Source organism: Triticum aestivum, chromosome 2B (genome assembly GCF_018294505.1).
Source record: "Triticum aestivum cultivar Chinese Spring chromosome 2B, IWGSC CS RefSeq v2.1, whole genome shotgun sequence".
Classification (NCBI taxonomy): domain Eukaryota; kingdom Viridiplantae; phylum Streptophyta; class Magnoliopsida; order Poales; family Poaceae; genus Triticum; species Triticum aestivum.
The window spans coordinates 411,254,732-411,280,611 of NC_057798.1; positions in this window are offsets into that span (position 1 = coordinate 411,254,732).

Below are 25,880 nucleotides of genomic sequence, written 5' to 3' on the forward strand. Positions count from 1 at the left end.
TGGATGATGTCTTGAAGGTAGACATGAATGATCACTCAATCTTCTTCTTCTTCAAGACATGCATGCTTGCAATAAGCTCAACACCCACATGACCAATCTTTGGATAATTCCTTAATAGCACCTTGGTCAACTCATAAACTCCTTGAAACCAACACATGGACTTCAAGAAAAGCCTATGGACAAATCCTTCAAAATATAACTCAAGGCAACCATTAGTCCATAGAGATTGTCATTAATTACCAAAACCAAACATGGGGGCACTGCATGTTCTTTCACTCAGACTTGTGGCGGATATATGTAGGGCGGTGGAACACGGACTAGTGGCGAATCTATGATGGAGGTGGACTCAAATTATCGTGATGGCGGTGAATATGTGGTATATGGCAGCGGTGATGACGATGGTGGTATATGGCAGCGGTGATGACAATGGTGGTATATGGCAATGGATAGTGATGGTGCGGCGGCGGCGTGAATACCCGTGAATAGAACTCGAAACTCTAAAATACTAGATGCTAAGACCAGCAACTAGAAACGACGATGCAACCGCAAATTCAACAAGGAAAAATACTGAAAAGACTATGAAATGGCTCAGACTGGTTCGGATATGATGAACTAACCCTATTTTCTTTGGCTTTTTCATGGACTGTAGGTATGATAACTGACTCGATCTAAAGTACGAAAAATTGTAAAATCTCACCGAGCAACCTGGAAATCTGATACCCCTTGATAGAGGCAAAGGTGTCCCGTCTTTCGATGAGATGTCGGCTATCATTTTTGGATGGAGTAGACTTTGACGATTCAACTACGAACGTGCGAGGACGCCGCGCCTTAGCAATCGCTAAACCAACTCCAATAGGTTATTGACCATGCGGGAGCACGATCAACCTGACCACGAGGGTCTATTTCCTGCAAGCAAACGAAGAACAAGCAAGAAACTAAGATTGCAATCTGGATACAGCGAATAAAAGAGGAAAGCTTTATTGATCAAGTGGGGTTCTGTGCCGTCTTTGTCTGGTCGTTGAACACAAATGAAGTACGCGAAGTTGCAGCTATGGCGAACTTTTAATCTAAACAAAACCCAAAGTCTAAATGACGCCCTAAGTGCTTTATATATGGAGGAAGAGGGGGGATTTCGTGGTCCTTGGGGAAGGGGTCCGAAACCAACCCTATCTCTTGTTTCCCCACACATACGGACTCTAAAAACAGCCTATATTCAAGTATTTCAAAATTACATGGGCCTGGCCCAATAATAAGGTGACACAACACCTAGAATAGCCTTTGGACGAAAGTTATGAAGTGGCATCTTGTATATTTCGTCCAAGGCTTCATGCACTCATTATGGTGGCTTCAACGTCCTGAAATCATCACTTGTAACTCTGTTCTTGTTCCCCTTGCGCATGCCATTATCTCCATGCTTGTTCTTGCTCCAATGTTCATCCTTCTCCAAGCTAGGCCCTTCATTTGTAACAAAATAAATGTATCCAATTTAGGCAGCATCATATCCTCATGAACATTAGAATCATTACCAAGAAACGAAAGCACATGGTAATTCAATTGGCGTGCGCGAGCTCTAGTAATTGGTCCAGTATGTATAGCAGCAGGGGTTGTGGGTGTAACAATGGTATTGATGTCCTCATCATTGAGGTCGGTCGTCGGAGGTGCAGGAGGAGCGACCATTGAAGTCGCCGGGTCTTACTCCGAAACGGCACGATTGGATAGGGGGTCGAGGAGAACGTCGTCGGCAGGACTAGTGATGGCCGAAAGCGGTCAAAGGCAGCGCTACGACGAGTGAGGGAAAGCAATGGCATGGGATGGAAGAGCAGCGGGATGGGGAAATGTTTTTTCGCGCCAAACTCTTTTCCGAATGGAGGTCGCTGCAAATACAAATCTCTTGCCAACTACAAATAACATTTATAATATGATGGTTTTTGTTAATGAGAAAACTATATTAAAAGAATGCATTTTGCTGTTCTTAAAGAAAGGCTACTTTATATATTAAAAACATATTATAAACACAAGCAAATTTTAAGCACTTATATCTTGCTCGTTGTATAAGTTGTTAGCTACTACATTGTCTAACAATAATAATCAAATAACTTGCACGTTACAGGAGCGAAGACATGAACTCCTTTATTAAAGCAATATCAAATACAAAAAATCATAAGCACAAAACAAATCATATTTAGTGTGTATAACAATAACTTTTTTTGGAAAAAATGATGTTGCTATTTATTCAATGTTAGTGGGTAGGGTACAATATCAGGGTCTGGGGTATCCACAAACCACACATGTCGCCCAATATCATGGTAGTAACACTACGAGCAAAGTTGCTTCTATATTTGAAGCCCACCAAAGTTGCTTCTGTATTTGAAGCCCACCCTTTGTGGACGATATGAGAGGATGAAAGTGCATCTCATAGTATACCCCTTTGGTTTGGGGGATTTATGACCCAAACAATGAGAGGATTGGTGTTTAATGAGTTGATTTCAGGTATAGGATGTGATCTAATTGTGTATCCGGTCTACCTGTAAGTGCAACATCACTGGTGACCCCTACATACAACTTTTCAAGTTGGTGCCTACCTCAAACTTGTAACATGTATTTTCTAGGTTTTTCGGTGAATTGAAGATTCAAATTGAGTGCACGACAATCATACTATGAAGAGGGGCGCAAGCAAAGTTTTTTGGTATGAACCCTAAGAATGTATCCTCAACCAAATTCTTCAAATCCACTCTCTACCTATTCCTTTATATGATTTTTTATAAGCACCGGTTTATCTAAAGATTTTTATCTTCTGTTGCTACCAAGTCACTTAGGGTTACTCATACTGAGAAAACCGACCCTTTTTCTACTGTTTGATCATTGTTTCTTTTGTTCCAAACTGCTCATGCAATCATGGTTGAAAGGTTGTTTGTTTGCTTTGGCTCTTCTGAGTATAACATTTCTCATTGACACATCTGAGCTGCTTCGTGTTGCTTCTTTGTGAGTGACGGTATAAGTTCGGTACCTCCGATCTTTTTCAATAGGAAATTTCGAGGTGTGCCTCAGCCTTTTTATGCAACTTCTCATTCCGAGACCTGCTCTCTCTACTACGATACTACCAAGCTATGGGTTTTACATGATAGTCGTTTTATTTCAACCGAACTTCTGAGTGTTGTTTTCTATCTGGCTCATAAGGATTGCCTTGGTCGTTCGAATTCGTTTGAACGGTCACTTCCACAAGTTTTCTTATGCCACTTCCTAGCTTATTACCTTTTTTTTACTAATTGTCAGATCTGGAATCTCTGTATAAATATCTTCTCATACCCTTTCATAGTTGCATCCACTGTATCCTTTCCACCCCCAATCAGCCTCCTCCCCTCACTCCTCTCCACTCCGTCCATCTACTAGATATTGGAAGAGAGATCCAAGGCAATAAAAGAGGAAGAGAAGTATTGGGTGGTTCCATGTTACTTCTTTGATTCCTTGAAGGCCAAGAACTCCTTTTCTTGAATCCCCACACCTCAATTTGATCTCTTTCACCACAATCCTATCCTTGTGAGAGGGTGATCATGGAGATTGCCTGCTTGAGGAAAATCTTGTTGGGGAACGTAGTAATTTCAAAAAAATTCCTACGCACACGCAAGATCATGGTGATAACATAGCAACAAGAGGGGAGAGTGTTCGTCCATGTACCCTCGTAGACCGTAAGCGGAAGCATTATGACAACGCGGTTGATGTAGTCGTACGTCTTCACGATCCGACCGATCCAAGCACCGAACATACAGCACCTCCGAGTTCAGCACACGTTCAGCTCGATGACGATCCCCGGGCTCCGATCCAGCAAAGCTTCGGGGATGAGTTCCGTCGGCACGACAGTGTGGTGATGATGATGATGTTCTACAGGAACATGTATAAGTCATGAAGAAAGCAATAGCAACATACTAAACGATCAAGTGCTAGGCTAACGGAATGGGTCATGTCAATCACATCATTCTCCTAATGATGTGATCCCATTAATCAAATGACAACTCTTTTGTCCATGGCTAGGAAACATAACCATCTTTGATAAATGAGCTAGTCAAGTAGAGGCATACTAGTGACACTATGTTTGTCTATGTATTCACACATGTATTACGTTTCCGGTTAATACAATTCTAGCATGAATAATAAACATTTATCATGAAATAAGGAAATAAACAATAACTTTATTATTGCCTCTAGGGCATATTTCCTTCAGTCTCTCACTTGCACTAGAGTCAATAATCTAGTTCACATCGCTATGTGATTTAACACCAATATTCACATCTGCATGTGATTAATACCCATAGTTCACATCATCATGTGATCAACACCCAAAGGGTTTACTAGAGTCAATAATCTAGTTCACATCGCTATGTGATTAACACCCAAAAGAGTACTAAGGTATGATCATGTTTTGCTCGTGAGAGAAGCTTAGTCAACGGGTCTGTCATATTCAGAGCCGTATGTATTTCGCAAATATTCTATGTCCACAATGCTTTGCACGGAGCTACTCTAGTTAATTGCTCCCACTTTCAATATGTATCCAGATTGAGACTTAGAGTCATCTGGATTGGTGTAAAAGCTTGCATCGTTGTAACTTTAACGACGGGCTCTTTTATCACCTCCATAATCGAGAAACATCTCCTTAGTCCTCACTAAGGATATTCTTGACCCATGTCCAGTGATCTACTTATTAGATCAAAATTGTATTCCTTTGCCAAACACAGAGCAAGGTATACAATAGGTCTGGTTCACAGCATAGCATACTTTATAGAACCTATGACTGAGGCATAGGGAATGACTTTTCATTCTCTTTCTATTTTCTGCAATGGTCGGGTCTTGAGTCTTACTCAACTTCACACCTTGTAACACAGGCAAGAACTCCTTCTTTGACTGTTCCATTTTGAACTATTTCAAAAATTTATCAATATATTTACTCATTGAAAAATCTTATCAAGCATCTTGATCTATCTATATAGATCTTGATGCTCAATGTGTAAGCAGCTTTACCGAGGTCTTGCTTTGAAAAACTCTTATTCAAGTATCCTTTCATGCTATCCAGAATTTCCATATCATTTCCAATTAATAATATGTCATCCACATATAATATTAGAAATGCTACAGAGCTCCCACTCACTTTCTTGTAAATACAGGCCTTTCCAAAAGTCTGTATAAAACCATATGCTTTGATCAACTCATCAAAGCGTATATTCCAACTCCGAGATGCTTGCACCAGTCCATTGATGGATTGCTGGAGCTTGCACACTTTGTAAGCATCTTTAGGATTGACAAAACCTTCTGGTTGCATCATATGCAACTCTTCTTTAATAAATCCAATAAGGAATCCAGTTTTGACATTCATTTGCCAGATTTTATAAAATGTGGCAATTGCTAACATGATTCGGACAGACTTAAGCATCATTACGAGTGAGAAAATCTCATTGTATTCAACACCTTGAACTTGTCGAAAACCTTTTGCAACAAGTCGAGCTTTGTAGATAGTAACACTACTACCAGTGTCCGTCTTCCTCTTGAAGATCCATTTATTTAACATGGCTTGCTGATCATTAAGCAAGTCAATCAAAGTCCATACTTTGTTCTCATACATGGATCATATCTCAGATTTTATGGCCTCAAGCCATTTCGTGGAATCTGGGCTCATCATCGCTTCCTCATAGTTCGTAGGTTCATCATGGTCTAGTAACATGACTTCCAGAACATGATTACCGTACCACTCTGGTGCGGATCTTACTCTGGAAGACCTACAAGGTTTGGCAGCAACTTGATCTGAAGTTTCATGATCATCATCATTAACTTCCTCACTAATTGGTGTAGTAATCACTGGAACTGATTTCTGTGATGAACTACTTTCCAATAAGGGAGAAGGTACAATTACCTCATCAAGTTCTACTTTCCTCCCACTCACTTCTTTCGAGAGAAACTTCTTCTCTAGAAAGGATCCATCTTAGCAACGAATAACTTGCCTTCGGATCTGTGATAGAAGGTGTACCCAATAGTTACCTTTGGGTATTCTATGAAGACGCACTTCTCCGATTTGGGTTCGAGCTTATCAGGTTGAAAACCTTTTTCATATAAGCATCGCAACTCCAAGCTTTAAGAAATGACAACTTAGGTTTACTATTAAACCATAGTTCATACGGTGTCGTCTCAACGGATTTAGATGGTGCCCTATTAAATGTGAATGCAGCTGTCTCTAATGCATAACCCCAAAACGATAATGGTAAATCAGTAAGAGACATCATAGATTGCACTATATCCAATAAAGTACTGTTATGACGTTCGGACACACCATTAAGCTGTGGTGTTCCAGGTGGCATGAGTTTGTGAAACTATTCCATATTGTTTTAATTAAAGACCAAACTCGTAACTCAAATATTCGTCTCCGCGATCAGATCGCAGAAACTTTATTTTCTTGTTATGATGATTTTTCTACTTCACTCTGAAGTTCTTTGAACCTTTCAATTATTTCATACTTATGTTTCATCAAGTAGATATACCTATATCTGCTCAAATCATCTTGTGAAGGTTAGAAAATAACGATACTTGCCACGAGCATCAACACTCATTGGATCGCATACATCGGTATGTATTATTTCCAATAAGTCAGTAGCTCGTTCCATTGTTCCGGAGAACGGAGTTTTAGTCATCTTGCCCAAAAGGCACGGTTCGCAAGCATCAAATGATTCATAACCAAGTGATTCCGAAAATCCATCTTTATGGAGTTTCTTCATGCGCTTTGCACCGATATGACCCAAACGGTAGTGCCACAAATAAGTTGCACTATCATTATTAACTTTGCATCTTTTGGTTTCAATATTATGAATATGTGTATCACTACGATCGAGATCCAATGAACCATTTTCATTCGGTGTGTAACCATATAAGGTTTTATTCATGTAAACAGAACAACAGTTTATTCTCTTACTTAAATGAATAACCGTATTGCAATAAACACGATCAAATCATATTCATGCTCAACGCAAACACCAAATAACATTTATTTAGGTTCAACACTAATCCCGAAAGTATAGGGAGTGTGCGATGATGATCATATCAATTTTGAAACTACTTTCAACACACATCGTCACTTCACCCTTAACTAGTTTCTGTTTATTCTGCAACTCCCGTTTCGAGTTACTACTCTTAGCAACTGAACTAGTACCAAATACTGAGGGGTTGCTATAAACACTAGTAAAGTACACATCAATAATATGTATATCAAATATACTTATGTTCACTTTGCCATCCTTCTTATCCGCCAATCACTTGGGGTAGTTCCGCTTCCAGTGACCAATCCCTTTGCAGTAGAAGCACTTAGTCTCAGGCTTAGGACCAGACTTGGGCTTCTTCACTTGAGCAGCAACTTGCTTGCCATTCTTCTTGAAGTTCCCCTTCTTCCCTTTGCCCTTTTCTTGAAACTAGTGGTCTTGTCTACCATCAACACTTGATGTTTTTCTTGATTTCTACCTTCGTTGATTTTAGCATCACGAAGAGCTCGGGAATCGTTTCCGTTATGCCTTGCATATTATAGTTCATCACAAAGTTCTACTAACTTGGTGATGGTGACTAGAGAATTCTGTCAATCACTATTTTATCTGGAAGATTAACTCCCACTTGATTCAAGCGATTGTAGTACCCAGACAATCTGAGCACATGCTCACTAGTTGAGCGATTCTCCTCCATCTTTTAGCTATAGAACTTGTTGGAGATTTTATATCTCTCAACTCGGGTATTTGCTTGAAATATTAACTTCAACTCCTGGAACATCTCATATGGTCCATGACGTTCAAAACGTCTTTGAAGTCCCGATTCTAAGCCATTAAGCATGGTGCACTAAACTATCAAGTAGTCATCATATTGAGCTAGCCAAACGTTCATAACGTCTGCATCTGCTCCTGCAATAGGTTTGTCACCTAGCGGTGCATCAAGGACATAATTCTTCTGCGCAGCAATGAGGATAAACCTCAGATCACGGATCCAATCCGCATCATTGCTACTAACATTTTTCAACACAATTTTCTCTAGGAACATATCAAAATAAACATATGAAAGCAACAACGCAAGCCATTGATCTACAACATAATTTGCAAAATACTACCAGGACTAAGTTCATGATAAATTTAAGTTCAATTAATCATATTACTTAAGAACTCCCACTTAGACAGACATCTCTCTAGTCATCTAAGTGATCATGTGATCCAAATCAACTAAACCATAACCGATCATCACGTGAGATGGAGTAGTTTTCAATGGTGAACATCACTATGTTGATCATATCTACTATATGATTCACGCTCGACCTTTCGGTCTCCGTGTTCCGAGGCCATATCTGCATATGCTAGGCTCGTCAAGTTTAACCTGAGTATTCCGCGTGTGCAAAACTGTCTTGCACCCGTTGTAGATGGACGTAGAGCTTATCACACCCGATCATCACGTGGTGTCTGCGCACGACGAACTTTGGCAATGGTGCATACTCAGGGAGAACACTTCTTGATAATTTTAATGAGAGATCATCTTAAAATGCTACCGTCAATCAAAGCAAGATAAGATGCATAAATGATAAACATCACATGCAATCAATTTAAGTGATATGATATGGCCATCATCATCTTGTGCTTGTGATCTCCATCTCCGAAGCACCGTCGTGATCACCATCGTCACCGGCGCGACACCTTGATCTCGATCGTAGCATCGTTGTCGTTACGCCATCTATTGCTTCTACGACTATTGCTACCGCTTAGTGGTAAAGTAAAGCAATTACAGGGCGTTTGCATTTCATACAATAAAGCGACAACCATATGGCTCCTGCCAGTTGCCGATAACTTCGGTTACAAAACATGATCATCTCATACAATAAAATATAGCATCACGTCTTGACCATATCACATCACAACATGCCCTGCAAAAACAAGTTAGACGTCCTCTACTTTGTTGTTGCAAATTTTACGTGGCTGCTACGGGCTTAGCAAGAACCGTTCTTACCTACGCATCAAAACCACAACGATAGTTTGTCAAGTTGGTGTTGTTTTAACCTTCGTAAGGACCGTGCGTAGCCACACTCGGTTCAACTAAAGTGAGAGAGACAGACACCCGCCGATCACCTTTAAGCAACGAGTGCTCGTAGCGGTGAAACCAGTCTCGCGTAAGCGTACGCGTAATGTCGGTCCGGGCCGCTTCATCTCACAATACCGCCGAACCAAAGTATGACATGCTGGTAAGCAGTATGACTTGTATCGCCCACAACTCACTTGTGTTCTACTCATGCATATAACATCAACGCATAAAACCTAGGCTCGGATGCCACTGTTGGGGAACGTAGTAATTTCAAAAAAATTCCTACGCACACGCAAGATCATGGTGATGACATAGCAACGAGAGGGGAGAGTGTTCGTCCACGTACACTCGTAGACCGTAAGCGGAAGCGTTATGACAACGCGGTTGATGTAGTCGTACGTCTTCACAATCCGACCGATCCAAGCACCGAACGTACGGCACCTCCGAGTTCAGCACACGTTCAGCTCGATGACGATCCCCGGGCTCCGATCCAGCAAAGCTTCGGGGATGAGTTCCGTCAGCACGACGGCGTGGTGATGATGATGATGTTCTACCGGCGCAGGGCTTCGCCTAAACTCCGCGACGATATGACCGAGGTGGAATATGGTGGAGGGGGGCACCGCACACGGCTAAGGAACGATCCGTAGATCAACTTGTGTGTCATGGGGTGCCCCCTTGCCCCCGTATATAAAGGAGCAAGGGGGGAGGTGGCCGGCCCTAGGAGGGGGCGCGCCAAGTGTGGAGTCCTACTAGGACTCCCTAGTCCTAGTAGGATTCCACCTCCCTTGTTGGAGTAGGAGAAGAGGGAAAGAGGGGGAGAGGAGGAAGGAAAGGGGGGCCGCACCCCTTGTCCAATTCGGACCAGAGGGGGGCTGCGCGCCTCCTTCCTTTCGGCCTCTCTCCTCTATTCCCGTATGGCCCAATAAGGCCCATATACTCCCCGGCGAATTCCCGTAACTCTCCGGTACTCCGAAAAATACCCGAATCAGTCGGAACCTTTCCAAACTCCGAATATAGTCGTCCAATATATAATTCTTTATGTCTCGACCATTTCGAGACTCCTCGTCATGTCCCCGATCTCATCCGGGACTTCGAGCTCCTTCGGTACATCAAAACTCATAAACTCATAATATAACTGTCATCGAAACCTTAATCGTGCGGACCCTACGGGTTTGAGAACTATGTAGACATGACCTAGAACTATTCTTGGTCAATAACCAATAGCGGAACCTGGATGCCCATATTGGCTCCTTCATATTCTACAAAGATCTTTATCGGTCAAACCGCATAACAACATACGTTGTTCCCTTTGTCATCAGTATGTTACTTGCCCGAGATTTGATCGTCGGTATCCAATACCTAGTTCAATCTCGTTACCGGCAAGTCTCTTTACTCGTTACGTAATGCATCATCCCGTAACCAACTCATTGGTCACATTGCTTGCAAGGCTTATAGTGATGTGCATTACCGAGAGGGCCTAGAGATACCTTTCCGACAATCGGAGTGACAAAACCTAATCTCGAAATACGCCAACTCAACATGTACCTTCGGAGACACCTGTAGTACTCCTTTATAATCACCCAGTTACGTTGTGATGTTTGGTAGTACCCAAAGTGTTCCTCCGGTAAACGGGAGTTGCATAATTCTCATAGTTATAGGAACATGTATAAGTCATGAAGAAAGCAATAGCAACATACTAAACGATCAAGTGCTAGGCTAACGGAATGGGTCATGTCAATCACATCATTCTCCTAATGATGTGATCCCATTAATCAAATGACAACTCTTTTGTCCATGGCTAGGAAACATAACCATCTTTGATAAACGAGCTAGTCAAGTAGAGGCATACTAGTGACACTATGTTTGTCTATGTATTCACACATGTATTACGTTTCCGGTTAATACAATTCTAGCATGAATAATAAACATTTATCGTGAAATAAAGAAATAAATAATAACTTTATTATTGCCTCTAGGGCATATTTCCTTCAAATCTATCCACAGAGAGGCTTCTAAGTGCAAACCATGATGAAATAGATTTTGTGTTGGGTGGGTCGCTTGGTGGGCGACACAACTGAGATCATTACCGAAAAAGGCTTTCGCCCCACTTTATATATAAAGAAAACTGCCCAAGCCAAACATCCAACAAGGTTCACACACACACACACCCGAGTCTCATGATAACCCACAAGTATAGGGGGTTGCAACAGTTTTCGAGGGTAGAGTATGCAACCCAAATTTATTGATTCGACACAGGGGAGCCAAAGAATATTCTCAAGTATTAGCAGTTGAGTTGTCAATTCAACCACACCTAGATAACTTAGTATTTGCAGCAAAGTGTTTAGTAGCAAAGTAGTATGGAAGTAACGGTAACAGTAGCAAAAGTAACAGTAGCAGTTTTGTAGTAATTGTAACAGTAGCAACGGTAAAGTAAATAAACAAAGCACAATATGTGAAAAGCTCGTAGGCATTGGATCAGTGATGGATAATTATGTCGGATGCGATTCCTCATGTAATAGTTATAACATAGGGTGACACAGAACTAGCTCTAGTTCATCAATGTAATGTAGGCATGTATTCCGAATATAGTCATACGTGCTTATGGAAAAGAACTTGCATGACATCTTTTGTCCTACCCTCCCGTGGCAGCGGGGTCCTAATGGAAACTAAGGGATATTAAGGCCTCCTTTAAATAGAGTACTGGACCAAAGCATTAACACATAGTAAATACATGAACTCCTCAAACTATGGTCATCACCGAGAAGTATCCCGATTATTGTCACTTCGAGGTTGTTGGATCATAACACATAATAGGTGACTATAGACTTGGAAGATAGGATCAAGAACTCACATATATTCATGAAAACATAATAGGTTCAGATCTGAAATCATGGCACTCGGGCCCTAGTGACAAGCATTAAGCATAGCAAGGTCATAGCAACATCAATCTCAGAACATAGTTGATACTAGGGATCAAACCCTAACAAAACTAACTTGATTACATGGTAAATCCCATCCAACCCATCACCGTCCAGCAAGCCTATGATGGAATTACTCACGCACGGCGGTGAGCATCATGAAATTGGTGATGGAGGATGGTTGATGATGACAACGGCGATGAATCCCCCTCTCCGGAGCCCCGAACGGACTCCAGATCAGCCCTCCCGAGGGAGATTAGGGCTTGGCAGTGGCTCCGTATCGTAAAACGTGATGAAACTTTCTCTCTGATTTTTTTTCTCCGCGAAAGCCAATATATGGAGTTGGAGTTGAGGTCGGTGGACATCCAGGGGGCCCACGAGGCAGGGGGCGCGCCCTAGGGGAGGGGGCGCGCCCCCCCACCCTCGTGGACAGGGTGTGGGCCCCCCTGATGCTAATTCTTTCGCCAGTATTTTTTATTAATTCTGAAAAGTTGCTCCATGGATTTTCAGGTCATTTCGAGAACTTTTATTTCTGCACAAAAATAACACGATGGCAGTTCTGCTGAAAACAGCGTCAGTCCGGGTTAGTTCCATTCAAATCATGCAAGTTAGAGTCCAAAACAAGGGCAAAAGTTTTTGGAAAAGTAGATACGACGGAGACGTATCAACTCCCCCAAGCTTAAACCTTTGCTTGTCGTCAAGCAATTCAGTTGACAAACTGAAAGTGATAAAGAAAAACTTTTACAAACTCTGTTTGGTCTTGTTGTTGCAAATATGTAAAGCCAGCATTCAAGTTTTCAGCAAAGATTGTGAACTAACCATATTCACAATAACACTCAGGTCTCATGTTTACTCATATCAATGGCATAATCAACTAGCGAGCAATAATAATAAAACTCGGATGACAACACTTTCCCAAAACAATCATAATATGATATAACAAGATGGTATCTCGCTAGCCCTTTCTGAGATCGCAAAACATAAATGTAGAGCACCTTTAAAGATCAAGGACTGACTAAACATTGTAATTCATGGTAAAAGAGATCCAGTCAAAGTCATACCCAATATAAACTAATAGTAATGAATGCAAATGACAGCGATGCTCTCCAGCGGGTGCTTTTTAATAAGAGGGCGATGACTCAACATAAAAGTAAATAGATAGGCCCTTTGCAGAGGGAAGCAGGGATTTGTAGAGGTGCCAGAGCTCGATTTTAAAATAGAGGTCTAGCGACCAGACCTCAGACAGTCTGATCTCTGTGCATCAGTGTCATCCCTGGATCGGTAATGCTGACATGCACAGTACTTGAAGGATTTATAACAGAGTAGCAATCACACACTTATTACGTCGAATGTCTCAAAAGAGAACTTATTACAATAAATATGGCTTAAGGCCATCTAAATACGATAACAGCGGAAGGCTTGGAGGATAAAGTGAGTCCATCAACTCCAACGACATCACTGAGTGAAAGATCACGACCTAAGGCACCTTACTCGTCGTCTGAAAAGTCTGCAACATGAATGTTACAGCCCGAAAATGGGTTAGCACATGGAATATGCTGGCAATGTAACACATAGAGAGTAATGAACAGAATGATGCTATCACTACATGCATATATGGCTGGTGGAAAGCTCTATGGTTACAGTATTGCATAAAGCCAGTTTTTTCCTACAACAAAGGAATAAATTTTATTTAACTATCATGGTGGTTGTTAAACATTGACAAGGTAATCCCCCTCTCAATCCCAATTAAGCATCAACATTAAAACCCAACAAATTAAATTGAGAAACATGATGAGATTCACATGATAATCCAAGTACTAGATACTCAAAACATCCATAACCGGGGACACGGCTAACCATGATTAGTTCGTACACTCTGCAGAGGTTTGTGCACTTTTCCCCACAAGACTTGATCTCCTCCGTTGGATTCTCGCACTACATGTTGTTTGAGAAACGGATGACCGAGACATAGTCTTTCAGAAGCGTTAGCACCTTACGATGGGTAGACAGTATCACCTACAACCCCTACATCTACTAGTCTACCACTGTAAGAGTTCACACGACTTAATCAACTATGCTAGAGCCCATAGTAGCTTGCGGCTGCACACGGAAGTTTCTAGCATGAAAAATCTCATGATTCCTTTGAGCCTGGGTGGCGGTCCATAGGAAGATCACACAGTACCCCGGGATTTCCAAAAATACAGGCAACACTGGGTTCCCCAGGTGCCTCAATCCACCCAGATGTGTATTAAAGTTGCCACCTTAAGTTGAACCATTAATTAACAATCTCTCATCTGTCATGGATACACTCACCCAATCCACGTCTACAAGCATAGCATAGTAATATAAGCAAACGTAGAACTAACTCCCAAAGGTTTGATAATAAACAGGACATAGGTACTGCCTCATCTACTTCCCGAAACCCACATATTAATCAGATCTAAACATGCAATTGTTTGAGTATCGATATAATGCAATAAAACTGGGTAGTAAAGAGGTATGATCAAAGTGTTACTTGACTTGCTGATGATCCGTGAAACCTAGAGACTCGTAGTAGCACGATGGGCACTCCGGGTACTCTATCGCAAACAAACAAGCATACAATAAGCACTCATCTAAAGCACGGGTAAAACTCAAATAAGAGATCTAACCAGAAAGTTCAACTTAAGAACTCCGGTTTGCAAAAAGAATCAAATCAAACAAAGCAACGAAACTCAAACGGCGAAAGAAAACAAGCTTCGTTTGCTAATCTGGACCTAAGTCAAATTTTATAGTAGGAAAAACTTGTTTAAGTTGGTTAAATGGAAATAGGGTTTCAAGACAAAATTCTAGGCGCTTGAATCGCCTGATTCCGATAAACGAGCGAAAAGTTATACTAAAACGAAAATCGGATCAGAAATCGCGATCGAAAATAATCGCGAAAAACCCGAGAAAAAGAAAAACTGACGACTAGGCTAACGAACGAATGTTTGCTGTCTGCGGCTAAATGGTGAAAACCGTTCCTTAAAACGAACGTACGAACGAGCATTCATTAAATAAACTAAACCGAGAAAACCCGACGAACCGATCTAAAAAAATAAACCGGGGTTCCTGAAAAACCGGCGGCTGCGACGAGGCTCCGGCGGCTACCTCGGCGGGCGGCGGGCGGCGGCTCCAGCGGTGGTGGTCGGCGGCGGCGGGCGCGGCGGCTGTGACGGCGACGGGCGGCGGGGCGGCGACGGGCGGCGGCGGTGACGGCGAGTCGCGGCGGCGGCAGATCGGCTGGGGTTAGGGTTTGGGCGCGGGTGGGCTGCGGCAGCAGGAAGGGCTGGGGGTCGCGGGGCGGCGGCTTTTAAAGGCCGGCCCAAAGAGTTCAGGCCGGGTACGGCCCAAAGTCGGTTTGACTTATATATATATATATATATATATATATATATATATATATATATATATATATATATAATTCTTACATGCAGAAAAAGAAAGAAAAGAAATATTAAACAGACTCCAAAAGTCCCGAAATAAATTTTCCCCATCCTATAAAAATAAGCCGGACAAGGTGAACATTTATTTGGGCCTAAAATGCAATTTTGAAAAACGCGCATTTTCCTAATTCAAATAAAATAGCAATAAAATCGGAAAATAAATTCTTATTTGAGTTTTTTATTAAATCTCCAATATTTCTTTATTTTGGGAAAGTCATTTTGTTCCCTCTCTTTTATTTTTATAAAAGAAATATACGAAGATAAAATAATTAAAATCAAAAGATCCTGTTTTCAAAATTTGAGAAAAACTCAAATATGAAAATAATGAAATCCCCAACTCTCTCCGTGGGTCCTTGAGTTGCGTAGAATTTCTAGGATCAAACCAAAATGCAATAAAAATATGATATACAATGATGATCTAATGTATAACATTCCAAATTGAAAATTTGGAATGTTACAAACCTACCCCCTTAAGATGAATCTCGCCCTCGAGATTCGGGTTGGCTAGAAAATAGGTGAGGGTGGTCCTTCAATAGGTCTTCCTCTCGCTCCCAGGTGGCTTCATCCTCGGTGTGGTGGCTCCACTGAACTTTGCAGAACTTGATAACCTTGTTGCGCGTGACTCGGCTGGCAAACTCGAGAATCTTGACTGGTTTCTCCTCATAGGTCAAATCGCTATCCAACTGAATCGCTTCCAGTGGCATTGTATCTCTAAGAGGTATATCGGCCATCTCTGTGTGACACTTCTTCAACTGGGAAACGGGAACACATCATGAACTCCTGAGAATCCTTCGGGCAATTCCAACTTGTAAGCAACTTCTCCCATACGCTCCAAAACTTTGTATGGTCCCACAAAACGTGGTGCTAACTTTCCCTTAACTCCAAAATGCTTAACTCCTTGAAGTGGGGACACACGAAGATAAACTCTATCTCCAACTTCGTAAACTGTCTCCTTGCGTTTAGAATCCGCATAGCTCTTCTGCCTGGACTGGGCTACCTTGAGTCTATCGCAAATCAGCTTAACCTTCTCTTCAGACTCTTTAATCAAATCTGGTCCAAACAACTGGCGGTCTCCAACTTCATCCCACAACAACGGCATCCTGCACCTCCTTCCGTACAAAGCTTTGAAAGGGGCTATCTTCAAATTGGATTGATAACTGTTGTTATAAGAGAACTCTGCATACGGTAAATTGTCGTCCCAACTAGATCCATAATCTAGCGCACAAGCTCTCAACATGTCCTCCAGAATCTGATTGACTCTTTCAGTCTGTCCATCTGTCTATGGATGAAAGGTTGTACTGAACTCTAGCCTGGTACCCAAAGTTTCGGGCAACTGATTCCAGAACTTTGAGGTAAACTGGGTTCCTCTATCTGATACAATGGTCATCGGAACTCCATGCAGACATACGATCCTGGTCATGTATATCTTTTCCAACTTAGCACTGGTATAAGTAGTCTTCACTTGTATGAAATGAGCTACCTTCGTCAAACGATCAACTACAACCCATATCGAGTCATAGCCTGAACGTGTCCTGGGCAATCCCGTGATAAAATGCATGCCTAGCTTATCCTACTTCCATTCGGGTATCGACAATGGTTGTAGCAATCCTGCTGGCTTCTGATGCTCTGCCTTCACTCTCTGACATACATCACAAACTGCTACATACTCCGCAATATCCTTCTTCATTCTGGTCCACCAGAAAGTGTCTTTCAAATCCAGATACATCTTAGTATTTCCTGGGTGAATCGAATATGGTGAATCATGGGCCTCATGCAGAATCAACCTCCTGATCTCCGGGTCATTAGGCACATAAATGTGCGGTCCTCAAACCATAAGGTATCGTGCTCATCCTCACGAAAACCCTTAGCTTTTCCTTTGCTCAACTTCTCCTTTATCCCAGCAATCTCCTTGTCGGTCTTCTGAGCTTCACTGATCTTATCCATCAACGTAGACTGAATCTCTAATGTTGCTACATAGCCTCTCGGAACTATCTCCAAACATAGCTCGCGAAGATCCTTGGCTCACTCCTTGGGTAACTCTCCAGTCATGAGTGTGTTGACATGGCTCTTGCGGCTCAACGCATCGGCTACTACGTTAGCCTTTCCTAGCTCATAATGCAATCTCATATCATAATCCTTAATGAGCTCCAACCATCTCCTTTGCCCGAGATTCAACTCCTTTTGCGTGAAGATATACTTCAAACTCTTGTGGTATGTGTACACCTCGCAATGGTTTCCGATGAGAAAATGTCTCCATGTCTTCAATGCCTGCACTACGGCTGCTAGCTCCAAATCATGTGTAGCATAATTCAACTCATGGGGCTTAAGCTGTCGCGAAGCATACGAAACAACTCTTCCCTCCTGCATAAGCACTGCTCCAAGTCCTCGACGAGAAGCGTCACAATATACTTCATAATCCTTGCGCTGATCTGGCAGAATCAACACTGGTGATGTAACCAAACGTTTCTTCAACTCCTGGAAACTGGCCTCACATTCCTCAGTCCATTTGAATTTCGTGTCCTTCTTCAACAACTCCATCATGGGTTTGGCAATCTTCAAGAAATTCTCAATGAACCTCCGGTAGTATCCTGCGAGTCCAAGAAAACTCCGAATCTCTCCAACTGACGTGGGTGCTTCCCAATTTGTCACAGTGACAACTTTGGTGGGGTCTACTGCTATTCCTTCTACGGATATAACATGTCCGAGGAATCCAACTTCCTTCAACCAAAACTCACACTTGCTGAATTTGGCATATAACTGATGTTCTCTGAGCTTCCCAAGTACCAAACGCAAATGCTCCTTATGCTCCTCTTCATTCTTCGAGTAGACCAAAATATCATCAATGAACACCACGACGAACTTATCCAGAAACTCCATAAACACCTTGTTCATCATGTTCATAAAATAGGCAGGTGCGTTAGTCAGACCAAATGACATAACGGTATACTCATATAGCCCGTACCTGGTGGTAAAAGCTGTCTTAGGTATATCCTGCTCTCGAATCTTTAGCAGGTGGTATCATGATCGCAGATCGATCTTGGAAAATACCTTAGCTCCTTGCAACTGGTTAAACAGATCATTGATCATCGGCGGTGGGTACTTGTTCTTGATTGTTACTTCATTCAATCCTCGATAATCAGCAACCATCCTCAATGATCCATCCTTCTTCTCCACTAGAAGCACTGTTGATCCCCAAGGTGACGAACTTGGGCGAATATAGACTTTATCTAGTAACTCCTTAATCTGTTTCTTAATTTCCTCCAAATCCTTTGTGGGCATCCTGTACGGTCTCTTAGATATTGGCCCTGTGCCTGGCAAAAGCTCAATCAAAAACTCAATGTCTCTATCCGGTGGCATGCCTGGCAACTCTTCTGGAAATATGTCAGGGAAATCCTTCACCACTGGTACTTCCTCCTATACAACTCCTGATAAGGAATTCACTTGAGTCCTCTTCGGCACATGCCGGGATACATACTTGATCCTTCTTCCTTCTGGGGTGGTAAGCAAAATCGACTTACTGGTGCATTCTATGTTCCCTCCATACTTCGATAACCAATCCATGCCTAATATCACATCCAGTCCTTGTGACTCCAATACTATTAGGTCTGAGGGAAACACGTAGTCACCAATCCTTAATGGTAACTGATCACACCATAGACTAGCCATATACTCTGCTCCTGGCGAGGTTACTAACATGGGTGACCTAAGGGCTTGGGTTGGCAGTTTATACTTATCCACAAATCCCCTTGATATGTATGAATGCGATGCACCAGTATCAAAAAGAATGATTGCAGTAAATGACTTAACCAAAAACTTACCTATTACTGCATCTGGCTGGGCTTCAACCTCCTCCATGCTAACGTGGTTTAACTGTCCCCTGTTGAAAGGGTTAGGCTGCCCAGAGCTTCCATTGCCATTTCCATTCTTAGCTTCAGGACATTCATTGGCATAATGTCCAGTCTTCTGGAACTTGTAGCAAGTAACATGGCTCAAATCCTTCTTGGCTGGGGTTGATGGGTTGGCACGATTCTGTCCGTTGCTTCCTCCATTCCCATTGCCATTCTTGGTGCCACTATGGTTGTGCGAACTCCCTCCATTATGGTTGTGGCCTCCATGGGTATGCTGAAAAGGTCCTCCCGAGTTTGGGGTAAACGAGGCTTCCGCTAAGCTCCAGAATTGTACTTCCCTTGTCCATACTTCCTCTTGCGGTTGTCAATCTGCTGCTGCTTCCCTTCAATCATGAGAGCTCGGTCTACCAACTCCTGATAGTTGTTGAAGGTTGTCACCATCAACTGCATGCTCAGCTCATCATTAAGTCCCTCCAAAAACTTCTCCTGCTTAGCTGCATCCGTAGCAACGTTATCTGGGGCATAACGTGCTAGCTTAGTAAAGTCATCCACATACTGGCCAACTGTACATCCTCCTTGGCACAAGTTGCGAAAGTCATGCTTCTTCATGGCCATAGCTCCTGCTGAAACATGGGCAGTACGGAAAGCCTGCTGAAACTGATCCCATGTGACAGTGTCGATGGGGTAAGTGGCTGTGGAATTCTCCCACCATGATGTTGCGGGTCCATCAAGCTGATGTGTGGCAAAACACACTCTCTCCGCATCAGTGCATCCTGCAGTGGTCAACTCCCTTCCAATCTTGCGGAGCCAATCATCTGCAACTATCGGCTCGGTGCTACTAGAGAACACCGGCGGATTAAACCTCAAGAAACGGGCTAGGTGATCAACAGGTGGTGGTGGTGGTGGGTTGTTGTTGTTGTTGTTGTTGTTGTTGTTGTTGTTGTTGTTGTTGTTGTTGTTGTTGTTGTTGTTGTTCCCTTGATTTTGATTCTGAACTAGTATCTGCATCAATGCATTCTGCTGCTGGATCAACTGAGTGAGCTCCGGTGGGAAAGCAAATCCATTGTCACGTCTCAAAGGCATCTGAGGGTTTAGAAAAGATGAGAAAGTAGAATAGAATGAGGTGTAGAGAGATAAACACTACCCATATGCATATGAGGCAAACACAAACATATCACTTTAATCAATTCAAACAAGGGCATACAACGATCTAACTATCATTACAAAAGTGCTCGGACTATACTATATACATGGGGGAATACTACTACTGTTATGGTGGTCGACTAGAAAAATTGACCGGTCGAAGGCTCCATGATATCTGCTCCTGCTTCATCAACAAAGTCATCATCGCTATCGTCGGGGTCTGAGTCGGTGTCGTCAATGATGATGTAGTTCCCCGGGCAAGTGCAATCATCGTCTTCTCCTCCTGACGTAGGGTATCCCATGAATACTTTTAGCTTCTTCTTCAGGTCATCATTCTTCTCCGCGAGTGTCGTCATTTCCTCCTCATATCCATCGCGTGTAGTCTTGAGTTCTTCTTCCAGTTCTGTGATCTTGGTCATTGCCTTCTTCAGATCTATCATGCCTGCGCACATCTGGTTCTCCCGGCGACAAATGTGCTGGTCTAACTCCTGGATGAAAGCTACAATTGATCTATCATTCCTGGTGCTGATCATCTCCCATTGCTCATCTCGTCACCCACAAATTTGGTAAATAGTATCCTTGAGATCCTTGTGGTAAACTTCTCCAATCCGTCCCATGGTGATGTGGGCTGCCATGCTCTTTCCTAGAATCCAGGTTGGTGCATCAAAGGAAAACTCTATGGGCTCAGTGACTGGCATGAACGTCCTTCCTGGAACTTGAACTTGGATCATCCAATGCTCCTCTTCTGGTAAAGTGGCGATGTAGGTCCCTATGAAGCTTGGTACTCCGATATTCAGGTATCTAGTGACCTCCTTCAAGTGGTGTACAAAAGGTGTATCTTCATCCGGTTGCGTGAACTTGTTCCTTGCATCCGCCATCCTAAAAGAGTAGAAAAAAGAGAGGAGTCAGAAATGAGAAGAGAGTAGTGATCTAGGGCTTTAGCTTAGTGGTCGTGTCCTACAGTCAGCGTGTGCTCTGATACCATCTTGTAGCGACCAGACCTCAAACAGTCGGATCTCTGTGCATCAGTGTCATCCCTGGATCGGTAATGCTGACACGCACAGTACTTGAAGGATTTATAACAGAGTAGCAATCACACACTTATTACATTGAATGTCTCAAAAGAGAACTTATAACAATAAATATGGCTTAAGGACATCTAAATACGATAACAACGGAAGGCTTGGAGGATAAAGTGAGTCCATCAACTCCAACGACATCACTGAGTGAAAGATCATGACCTAAGGCACCTTACTCGTCGTCCGAAAAGTCTGCAACATGAACATTGCAGCCCGAAAATGGGTCAGCACATGGAATATGCTGGCAATTTAACACATAGAGAGTAATGATCAGAATAATGCTATCACTACATGCATATATGGCTGGTGGAAAGCTCTATGGTTACAGTTTTGCATAAAGCTAGTTTTACCCTACAACAAAGGAATACATTTTATTTAACTATCATGGTGGTTGTTAAACATTGAGAAGGTAATCCCCCTCTCAATCCCAATTAAGCATCAACATTAAAACCCAACAAATTAAATTGAGAAACATGATGAGATTCACATGATAATCCAAGTACTAGATACTCAAAACGTCCATAACCGGGAACACGGCTAACCATGATTAGTTTGTACACTCTGCAGAGGTTTGCGCACTTTTCCCCACAAGATTCGATCTCCTCCATTGGATTCTCGCACTACATGTTGTTTGAGAAACGGATGACTGAGACATAGTCTTTCAGAAGCGTTAGCACCTTATGATGGGTAGACAGTACCACCTACATCCCCTACATCTACTAGTCTACCACTGTAAGTGTTCACACGACTTAATCAACTATGCTAGAGCCCATAGTAGCTTGCGGCTGCACACGGAAGTTTCTAGCATGAAAAATCTCATGATTCCTTTGAGCCTGGGTGGCGGTCCATAGGAAGATCACATGGTACCCCGGGATTTCCAAAAATACAGGCAACACTGGGTTCCCCAGGTGCCTCAATCCACCCAGATGTGTATTAAAGTTGCCACCTTAAGTTGAACCATTAATTAACAATCTCACATCTGTCTTGGATACACTCACCCAATCCACGTCTAAAAGCATAGCATAGCAATATAAGCAAACATAGAAGTAACTCCCAAAGGTTTGATAATAAACAGGACATATGTACTACCTCATCTACTTCCCAAAACCCACATATTAATCAGATCCTAACCATGCAATTGTTTGAGGATTGATCTAATGCAATAAAACTGGGTAGTAAAGAGGTATTATAAAAGTGTTACTTGCCTTGCTGATGATCCGTTAAACCTAGAGACTCGTAGTAGCACGCTGCGCATTCCGGGTACTCTATCGCAAACAAACAAGCATACAATAATAACTCATCTAAAGCACGGGTAAAACACAAATAAGAGATCTAACCAGAAAGTTCAACTTAAGAACTCTGGTTTGCAAAAAGAATCAAATCAAACAAAGCAACGAAACTCAAATGGCGAAAGAAAACAAGCTTCGTTTACTAATCTGGACCTAAGTCAAATTTTGCAGTAGCAAAAACTTGTTTAAGTTGGTTACACGGAAAGAGGGTTTCGAGACAAAACTCTAGGCATTTGAATCGCTTGATTCCAATAAACAAGGGAAAAGTTATACTAAAACAAAAATTGGATCAGGACTCGTGATCGAAAATAATCGTGAAAAACCAAGAAAAAGAAAAACTGACGAACAGGCTATCGAATGAACGTTCCCTGTTTGCAGCTAAATGGTGAAAACCGTTCGTTAAAACGAACATACGAACGAGCGTTCGTTAAATAAACTAAACCGAGAAAAACCGATGAACCGATCTAAAGAATAAACCGGGGTTCCTGAAAAAACCGAATGATTTTTTAGGGGAAAAACCGGCGGCAACAGCGAGGCTTTGGCGGCTACCTCGGCGGGCGGCGGCTCCGGCGGTGGTGGTCGGCGACGGCGGGCGGTGGCGGCGGCGGTGACGGCGACGGGCGGCGGCGATGAGGCTCCAGCGGCTACCTCGGTGGGCGGCGGCTCCGGCGGTGGTGGTCGGCGATGGCGGGCGGGGCGGCGACGGCGGGCGGTGGCGGCGGCGGTGACGGCGATGGGCGGCGGCGGCGGTGATGGCGAGTCGCGACGGCGACGGCGGATTAGGGTTTGGGCACGGTGGGCTGCGGCGGCGGGACGGGCTGGGGTCACAGGGCGGCGGCTTTTAAAGGCCGGCCCGAAGAGTCCAGGCCGGGTACGGCCCGAAGTCGGTTGGACTTTTTTTAAATATAATTCTGACGTGCAGAAAAAGAAAGAAAAGAAATATTAAACGAACTCCAGAAATCCTGAAATAAATTTTCCCCGTCCTCTAAAAATAAGCCGGACAAGGTGAACATTTATTTGGGCCTAAAATGTAATTTTGAAAACCGCGCATTTTTCCTAATTCAAATAAAATAGCAATAAAATCCCAAAATAAATTCTTATTTGATTTTTTATTAAATCTCCAATATTTCTTTATTTTGGGAAAGTCATTTTATTCCATCCCTTTTATTTTTATAAAATAAATATACAAAGATAAAATTATTAAAATCAAAAGATCCTCTTTTCAAAATTTGAGAAAAATTCAAATATGAAAATAACGAAATCCCCAACTCTCTCTATGGGTCCTTGAGTTGCGTAGAATTTCTAGGATCAAACCAAAATGAAATAAAAATATGATATACAATGATGATCTAATGTATAACATTCCAAATTGAAAATTTGGGATGTTACAAGAGGTAAATAACATTTTGAGCGGTATACTTTCACTGTCAACATAACAACTATGAGATCTCGATATCTTCCATGCTACACACATTATAGGCGGTTCCCAAACAGAATGGTAAAGTTTATACTCCCCCACCACCAACAAGCATCAATCCATGGCTTGCCCGAAACAACGGGTGCCTCCAACTAGCAACAATCCTGGGGGAGTTTTGTTTAATTATTTTGATTTGATTTGAGCATGGGACTGGGCATCCCGGTTACCAGCCATTTTCTCGTGAATGAGGAGCGGAGTCCACTCCTCTTGAGAATAACCCACCTAGCATGGAAGATACAGACAGCCCTAGTTGATACATGAGCTGCTCGAGCATACAAAATAGAATTTCATTTGAAGGTTTGGAGTTTGGCACATACAAATTTACTTGGAACGGCAGATAAATACCGCATGTATGGTGAACTCATATGGAATAACTGAAAGTGCGTTATATCCACAAGAGGGGGGTGAATAGGCGATTTTTATGAATTCTTCACTAAGGAATTTGCTGGTGAGGAAATTCCTTAGCGAAGAACTACTTGCAGCAGAATAAGTACTCAAAAGTAAACATAACAGAACACAAGTATAGTCATCATGATGAAATGAAGACAAGCAAGAGTATAGAAAGCGTAAACACAGGATAGCACAAGATGAAGTCGGACAGACTGAAGAAATTGAACTGAGAAAATTGAGAAAGTCTTCAGTCAAAGTCTTCAAACAGATATGAACAGGCACACAAGAACTGAAATGAGTAAATGAAAGAGTTGAGGAAATAGAACCAGTAAGCTTGGTGAAGACAATGATTTGGTAGACCAGTTCCAACTGTTGTCTCGGTTGTACATCTGGTTGGAGCGGCTAGATATTTAAACCTGAGCACACACACAGTCCCGGACACACGGTCCTCACTGTATTCTCCTTGAGCTAAGGTCACACAGACCTCTCCCAATCACTCGTGGTAAGTCTTCAAGTGACTTCCAAACCTTCACAGACTAGGTCACTCGGCGATCCACAATTCCTCTTGGATGCTCTAGACCATGACGCCTAACCGTCTGGAAGAAGCACGGTCTTCAAAGGTAACAAGTGTCAGATCCACGCAGGATCAATCTCTTCAGTGATGCTCAATCACTTTGGGTTTGTAGGTGTGTTGGGTTTAGGTTTTCCTCACTCGATGATTTTCGCTCAAAGTCCTCGGAGGATGGGATGCTCTCAAATGACAAGTGTCAGTTTCTCTCGGAGCAGCCAACCAGTTAGTGGTTGTTGGGGGCGGCTATTTATAGCCTAGGGAGCAGCCCGACATGATAAGACATAAATGCCCTTGAATGATATGACTGTTAGGTGGGTAGATATTTTGGGACAGCTGGCGCATAGCACAATAACGGTCGGAATTTTGACTCTCAAATTCTTCAGGGCTATCATGTTCCTCACTGTGTAGGCAATCCACATTGGCGAATTCCTAACTCCTCAGTCAGAACAAATTCCTCAGCGACCAGAAGAACTTCGTCTCTGTCACTAAAGAAATTGACTGAACTGTATGAGATTTCCAATGGCTTCACTCGAAGGGATTGGTAGGTGTAGGATTTTGAGTTGAGCATCACATGGAAATTTTTCCTTAGTATTTCCTCGACCCCCTTTAACAGTACGGAGTTT